The sequence below is a fragment of the Vombatus ursinus genome, unplaced genomic scaffold (genome assembly GCF_900497805.2).
Source record: "Vombatus ursinus unplaced genomic scaffold, bare-nosed wombat genome assembly UNPS02014167.1, whole genome shotgun sequence".
NCBI classification, from domain to species: domain Eukaryota; kingdom Metazoa; phylum Chordata; class Mammalia; order Diprotodontia; family Vombatidae; genus Vombatus; species Vombatus ursinus.
The window spans coordinates 314,801-321,386 of record NW_020953945.1 but is presented as its reverse complement, the minus strand read 5'-3'; the positions used below and the strand labels follow the sequence as shown (position 1 = coordinate 321,386).

The following is a 6,586-nucleotide window of genomic DNA, read 5'->3' as shown; positions in this document are numbered from 1 at the left end:
GACCTGAGTAAACTTGATCTTTGGCAACTCCTGAAAACAACCAAGTTAACAAATTCCAATCCAAATTTAAGACATTCTCCTCCTCCTTCAATCACCTGACCTACAGGCAGAGAATCTCTCCAGGGCATCTGCAAATTCGAAGGACGCAGTTCTATCCCAGACAGGGCCCCCCGCCCCCATGTAATAGTGACTAGCCTGGCCTCCATGATAGGTAATTTGATCCTACACAAAACCCACTACAGTAACAAAAATTAGGTACATATTGGCTAAGCAATGATGGACTTTACAGAGCCTCAGCTTTATCATTTGTACAATGGAAATGATATTTGTTCTACCACTGTCGTGGAGTTATGATGAAGAAAGCTCTCGGCAAAATCTCAAGCACTTCTATAGAAGCAAGAGATAGTGTTGTTAGGATGGCTGAGGATGATGCACCTGTGGGAAAGCTTGGTTTTGATCCCCGCCCCTGCGCTATGAGAATGCCAGGGACCTGGGTGCTGCATCTGTTAAAAGCCAAGGCTGCTCCCACATGGGCTTCTTTTCCCCTCTGTCCTCCAAATCCTCCAGGCATCATGTGATCCCAGAGAAGGGTAGAGAAACATGGGTCCTTCTCAATCACAGTATCATGGCAACCTTGCCGAAATGATGGATATGCAGTGGCCAAAACTAATTAAGTTTGCACTGGGCCCCAGATATCTTTGTCTCTTTTGTTTGTGCTTTCCTGATCTTAAGTATTCTAAGGCAGACATTTCCAGGATTGGAGGAAACCTTAGGGTTACTTTGAGAGGTCCCAAGGCCCTATGAGAGGTTGGAGGTAAATAAAATCAGGAGAGTCCTCAGGCACTATTCCAATGCTCTTAGAGAGGATGTCCACCAATAAGAAAAGGACTGGCCCAAGCTCGGATATTTTATCTACAGAGTTATCAGGATAGTGCCTAGCTAAAGTGTAGTGTAAAATGCCTCCTTAGTAGCACTACAAACTGCAATGTGTTCTAATAAAGTAAAGTATCAATCTCCCAATGATTGTAGCAGTACTCACAAGTTGTTACTGAATTCTGTTTAATACATTCTGTGAATTGCAAGCTTGGGAGAGTTCTGTGTTTAGCATTCTTTTTGTGTGTAGCAATAAATTACCCTTTCCAACCCTGATTCACATTGTACCATGAGGACTTCTTTGGGAAGAACTAGATATGAGCCATAACTCTAGCCTTAAGCAAATTTTCCCAGGGGCACTAGAGTGGGGGAATTACAAAGCTATGCAGTTAGAAAAAGGGGAGCCTAATCCCCCTAATTAAAGACAGTCCCCCCCAGCCTGGATAGAACTCAATCCAAACTGCATGCCTGCTTGGAGATGGGGGAATGGCTACTGTGTCTCAGCCCTGTGGGCACAGTAGCAGTGTCTCAAAGGTAGAATTATGTAACCAAAGGAGGCCAGGCTCTGACAGAAGAAAGGGTATGGTTGCGCCTTGGGTGCTCACGATCAGTGGTTGATATCACATAGTTCCCTGAAAGGATCAGCTTAGTTGGGTTAGTCTAGGGGAGCTCACAGAGTGCTGAATAAAGGTTGCACCAAGTGTTAACATCACAAAAAGTCTTCAAGGGAGTGGCCACTGAAATGATCAGGACACCCCTTCAATCACGCCACATCTGCTTACCTACCCTCTTGCCCTGGAAAACTGTCAAGCACAAGAGGAAATATCCTCAGAAAAAATTAAAATGACACAGAGCTAGCTATTGTTACTGTAACCAGCCTCTGCTAAAGCCTGGTTAATGTTAGCAAAGCTAAGACAGAAAATGAGTCCATTCTTTTCTTTTCTTTGAAAGAGCAATATTGTTAATGTCCTGCAGCAAAGTACATTAATAATTTGTAACCAAGCATTAACATTCTCATCCTGTGTCCTAAAGAGTAATCAGTTTTCTTCATGATGTGTTACATTTTACTGAATTTCTTATAAAAGATGTCATTTTGCAGACATACATGAAATCCCTTACAAAGGGGTTACTGCCAACCTCGGTAGACACTTAGCTCCCCAAGATGCCCAGTGGGCAGGCTGATGTGCTTATGGTCATTTTTTAATTCAATAACACCCTATCTATTTGCCTAAACTGGTTTCTTTGAGGACAGCTTCTCCATAGCAAAATTACCAAAAGCTTTGAGTTAGAAAGTTGTATAACATGGTATATGTTCTTAACTATTCCCCCTCCTGAATACTAAGAGTAACAGTTCTTACCTTTTTGTTCACTGATGAGAACACAAACCTCTCAATCACAATGCAAAGCTTCAACCATTGAGACAGAGACGTCAAGGTATATAGTGTTTCATGCATAACCTGTATCCAATTGCTTACCATGGTGGGGGGGGGGGGGACGGGAGGAGAAGGGAGGGGGGGAGAGAGAGGTAGAATTTAGAACTCAAAACTTAAAAGAATGTTTAAAAATTGTTTTAACATATAATTGGGGAAAAATAAAATATAAAAAACTGGAAACAAAAGATATATAGTGTTAGCAATCTCTTTGGTTATAGTTTGTTTTAATTCAAGCTTATATTTTTAAAAAAACAATTAAAAATAATGGTTCTGTAATCTAAAAGCATCCTCAACTGAAATACAAGCTTGTTTTTATATTGATAGCACGTGGTCAGGTTTTAAAAAATCTATATTCCCATAGCGTCTAATATCAACATTATATTAAGTAAATACATTTGAATGAACAGGAAATGTCTATGATTTACAGAAGTCACTTGAAGGAGAGCTAGTTTGGAGAAGATGGTGGTAGGTGGTGGACGTAGTTGAGGCTACTCTAGGTACTGTCCATGGCGCTGAACTAGAGCCATGCCTGCATGAGGCTTGTGTGAGATTCACATGCTTCTGAGATGCCCGCTTGATTTTTGTTTCATCATGCTTCTTTCCCTTCACCAAGGGCTTCCTTTCTTGGGTCTTCATCTTGTAGAACACAGCAGCTAGGGTGAGAGAGGCCATTCCCTGTGATTTCTGGTACTTGGCAGAGGCCACATAGGAGGCTTTCACAGTTTGTAGCACAGCATTCACCAGGTCCTTGGCTGCCTGGCTCGGGGACATTGCACTGTCCACCCTAAGCTCTCCACCCATGTTCTGACCTTCTGCTTTGACTTTACTGCAGATATTGAGCTAATGGCAGTACAGAACAACATATGGAGGTACACAAGGAGATCTGGACAATGGTCCACAGTGGGTTCTTCCCAACTTAACCATCCTTGATCCTGACTCAGCAATTTCCTTAGCCGCATGAATTACACCTGATGTATTTTTTAAATGGTCCCTTGCCTTTAGTGAAATCTGTCATCTCCATCATGATCATGCACATCTGTCTGGCCAGGATAGTAATATCATTGCCACCATCATCCCATTTGGATATTTTGGCATCCCTTGCTCTTGTCTTCCTGAATACTGGTCACTGTTCTTGGGGAAACTCAGTCCTAATGACTGGAGCTCTTTGACTATCCCTCATGCCATCATAGACCAATTGCGAGGAATCAATAAATTCATTCTCATCCATTGGTTGGGAAGGATTAGAACTGAGAACTCCACTTGTTCAGTAAAGTATGACATTAAGAAAATGTCATGTATTAAGTATTAAGAAAGCATTCTGATGGCCTTGACAACCTTTTCAGTCTAGACTCCAGGGTCATAGTTACCCATCTCTGAAGTGACAGCATGAATGACTGGCTGCTCAACCCCAAATGGCACCAACAGGATGGTCTAGATCATTAACAGCTCATTCTTGGAGAGCAATTACACACTTGTCTACATCTTCCAAAATGGGATTCTTTTAGACACTACGAAATTATCAATGGATGCTGTATTATCAATGACATCTGTTAGAACCCAGGCTTGTTTTTCCCACTGTTCTCTAAAAAGATGCATGTTCTGCTGGACCAGTTTACTTTGTGGCTTTGTAGCTAGAGCCAATGCAGCTTTAATAAACCAGGATCAGAGGGCTTCCCCTTGGCTTGCTGGCAGGAACTAGCTTTACACCTTCTTCACTGTTTGAAATAGAACAAGCTAAGTTAGCAACCTCAGTTAATTTGTTAGCAGGTTCATGGAAAACTTGAGCATATTCATTAACTTCCTCCTCATTTCCATTCTTTGCAGCCTCAATCAATAAGACCAAAAGTGGCACATTTGTTTCCAAGAATGAATCTGAGAAGTGGTCCGTGACAGCTTTGCGGAGCTGTCTGCGTAAATCTCTGGTCTTTTTTGTCATTTTGTCTACTGCAGAATTAAGGGCATTGTATCTTTCCTTACATCCAGCATTCCCCATGGATTCAGAAAGTAGATCCTGTAAGGCCTGTCACATGTCATAACAAGTACCAGATGAATCTGTCACTCCACTGATGGTGTTCTCCAGGTGCTCCTCAAGAGAAGACCTGGGGGCAGCTAGGTGGCAGAGTGGATAGAGCACTGACCCTAAAGTCAGGAGGACCTGAGTTCAAATCCAGCCTCAGCCACGTAACACTCACTAGCTGTGTGACTCTGGGCAAGTCACTTAACCCCAATTGCCCCACCAAAAAAAAAAAAAAAGGAGAGAGAGAGAGAGAAGGCCTGAAATGCTCTTCACTGAAGCCCAGAGGGTCGACAACTTCTTGTTTATCAAAGTTACTGAGTGCACCTGCCAGTTCTGCCCCTCCTCCACCCTGCAGCTGGGAGGCATCATCAGAAGCTGTGGCCTGGACTGCATTGGAGACCCCAGGTAAAGCTTGTGCAACTGTCTGTATATCAAGTCCTTGTCGGCTTTAGAAGCAGCTACAATGGGGTGCTGAAGGCAGGCCTGGGCAGCTATATATAGTATTGGAATTTTTTTTGTAGTTTTCCTCTGGCTGCAGCCTATTTGATCCCAATGACTCATGTCTTTCCGTTCCTGTTGTCTTTTGGCTGCCATAATGCTCAACTTATCCACTTCCGGTTTTAGGGATTTCTACTGTGTATCTAAATCTTGCTCTATGTCCACATTTCTAAGTTTCAAGATACCATATTCCACAACTTTCAGCTGAACAGGGACTTTGTAAACATCTGCCATGTCCACCAAAATAAGCAACCAAGTAGCAGCTAGGCTTCTCCAAAGAACAGAGGTCATCCGAAAATTCTCCGGTGGCACTCTTCCTCAAATCACCTTGTTTCCAAACATATTCTATAGCCACAAGTTCCTCCTTGAGAAAGTGGCTCTCTTTAGCAATTTTATCTCCCCTCTCCAAGAAATTATGTTACCCTCAAATCTTAGCTTGTCTGTGTAATGGATTGGACCCCCATAGATGCCAAACGGGGATGGGACCAGCTGAGTGTTCAAGGCTTCTTGCTGAACAGGACCAGGAGAGTGGCTAACAGTGCCACCAGCTGGAGCCACCCTCTTTTCTTGTTAGAGGGTCCCCTGTTACTGGTGGTTACCAATGTTGTAATCTGGGTAACCAGAAGCTCCAAAAGTCTTCCAATTACCACAGCCCTTATCTCCAGACTTTTGGGGTCTCATTTGAAGTTTACGTTGCCTGCACGTGAATCATTTTTGCAACGAAGGGGGTACGAGAGGAGGAGGAGAAGGAGGAGGATCCCAAGGCCCCAGAGCCAGGTGCCACCCTGGCTGCTTTGTCTCCCATCCTGATTGAGTCCACTGTTTTCGTAATCCCTTGTATTTAAGGATGCACATAAAATGTGAAGATCCCTTTAGAGCTATCTTTAAGGTTTCAAATCATAAGGCAATTCTTTCTTTCTTTCTTTTACTCATCAGTAAATGAACCCAGCTGCAATTAGAGAAGTGATTCAGAATGACTAAGGGGCAGGGGGGCAGCAGCATCAGGAGAAGAGAGGCAGATTTGGTGACATTGGGAAGGTTACATGGACTGGGGGCCCCAGCAGCTGCCATGCCTTGTGCAGTCCCTCAACCTCAAATAACAACCCTACCCAGAGGGACAGCCTAGACTTGGCTAGGTGAGGCTGGGCTTTTAATTTGGAAATCCCTAGATTATGTGGAAATCCAATAAGGAAACAGATCTACTGGGTTCAGCATCCTCATGTAACGTCATAGGTTAAATCGTTCAATTAAGAAGCCTTAATTAAGCACTTATTATTTACCAGGCATTGTGGTAATCACTGAGAGCACAAAGAGAAAGGAAACATCAGTCATCTAAGAAGTTTGCTTTCTAATGAGGGGGAGGGAATGCCACATATAACCCTGTGTATATGAAAATGTAATGGGGGACTGGCCCATGAGCCCAGTCCTCATAAGCACATACAGAGTGCCGGTGGTGTTGGGGAAGTGACTGGGGAGCTTGCTTCCAGGAGAGGCATGATGACACGGAATGGAAGGAGTGCCTTAGAGAGATTTTGGAACATGTGGAATTGATGCAGGCCTTCTTTTTAGGAAAATCATTTTTAAAGCTATGAGGAGGTTAGATTGGAAGAGGGAGATACTAGATACTAGAAAGATACTAGATACCTAGAAGGCAGTGAACAGAAGGCTCTTTGATTGGCTTTCAGAAGGGCATTGGGTGACCTTTACTTTCTCTCCCTCTCTCTCTCTCTCTCCTCTCTCTCTCTTCTCTCTCTCTCCCTCTCTG

General features: G+C 43.4%; 1 pseudogene; it reads right to left on the bottom strand.

Moving 5' to 3' along the window:
• Nucleotides 1-2,720: 2,720 nt before the first annotated feature.
• On the bottom strand, nt 2,721-5,112 carry LOC114041139 (annotated as a pseudogene).
• Between the last annotated feature and the right edge of the window lie 1,474 nt (nt 5,113-6,586).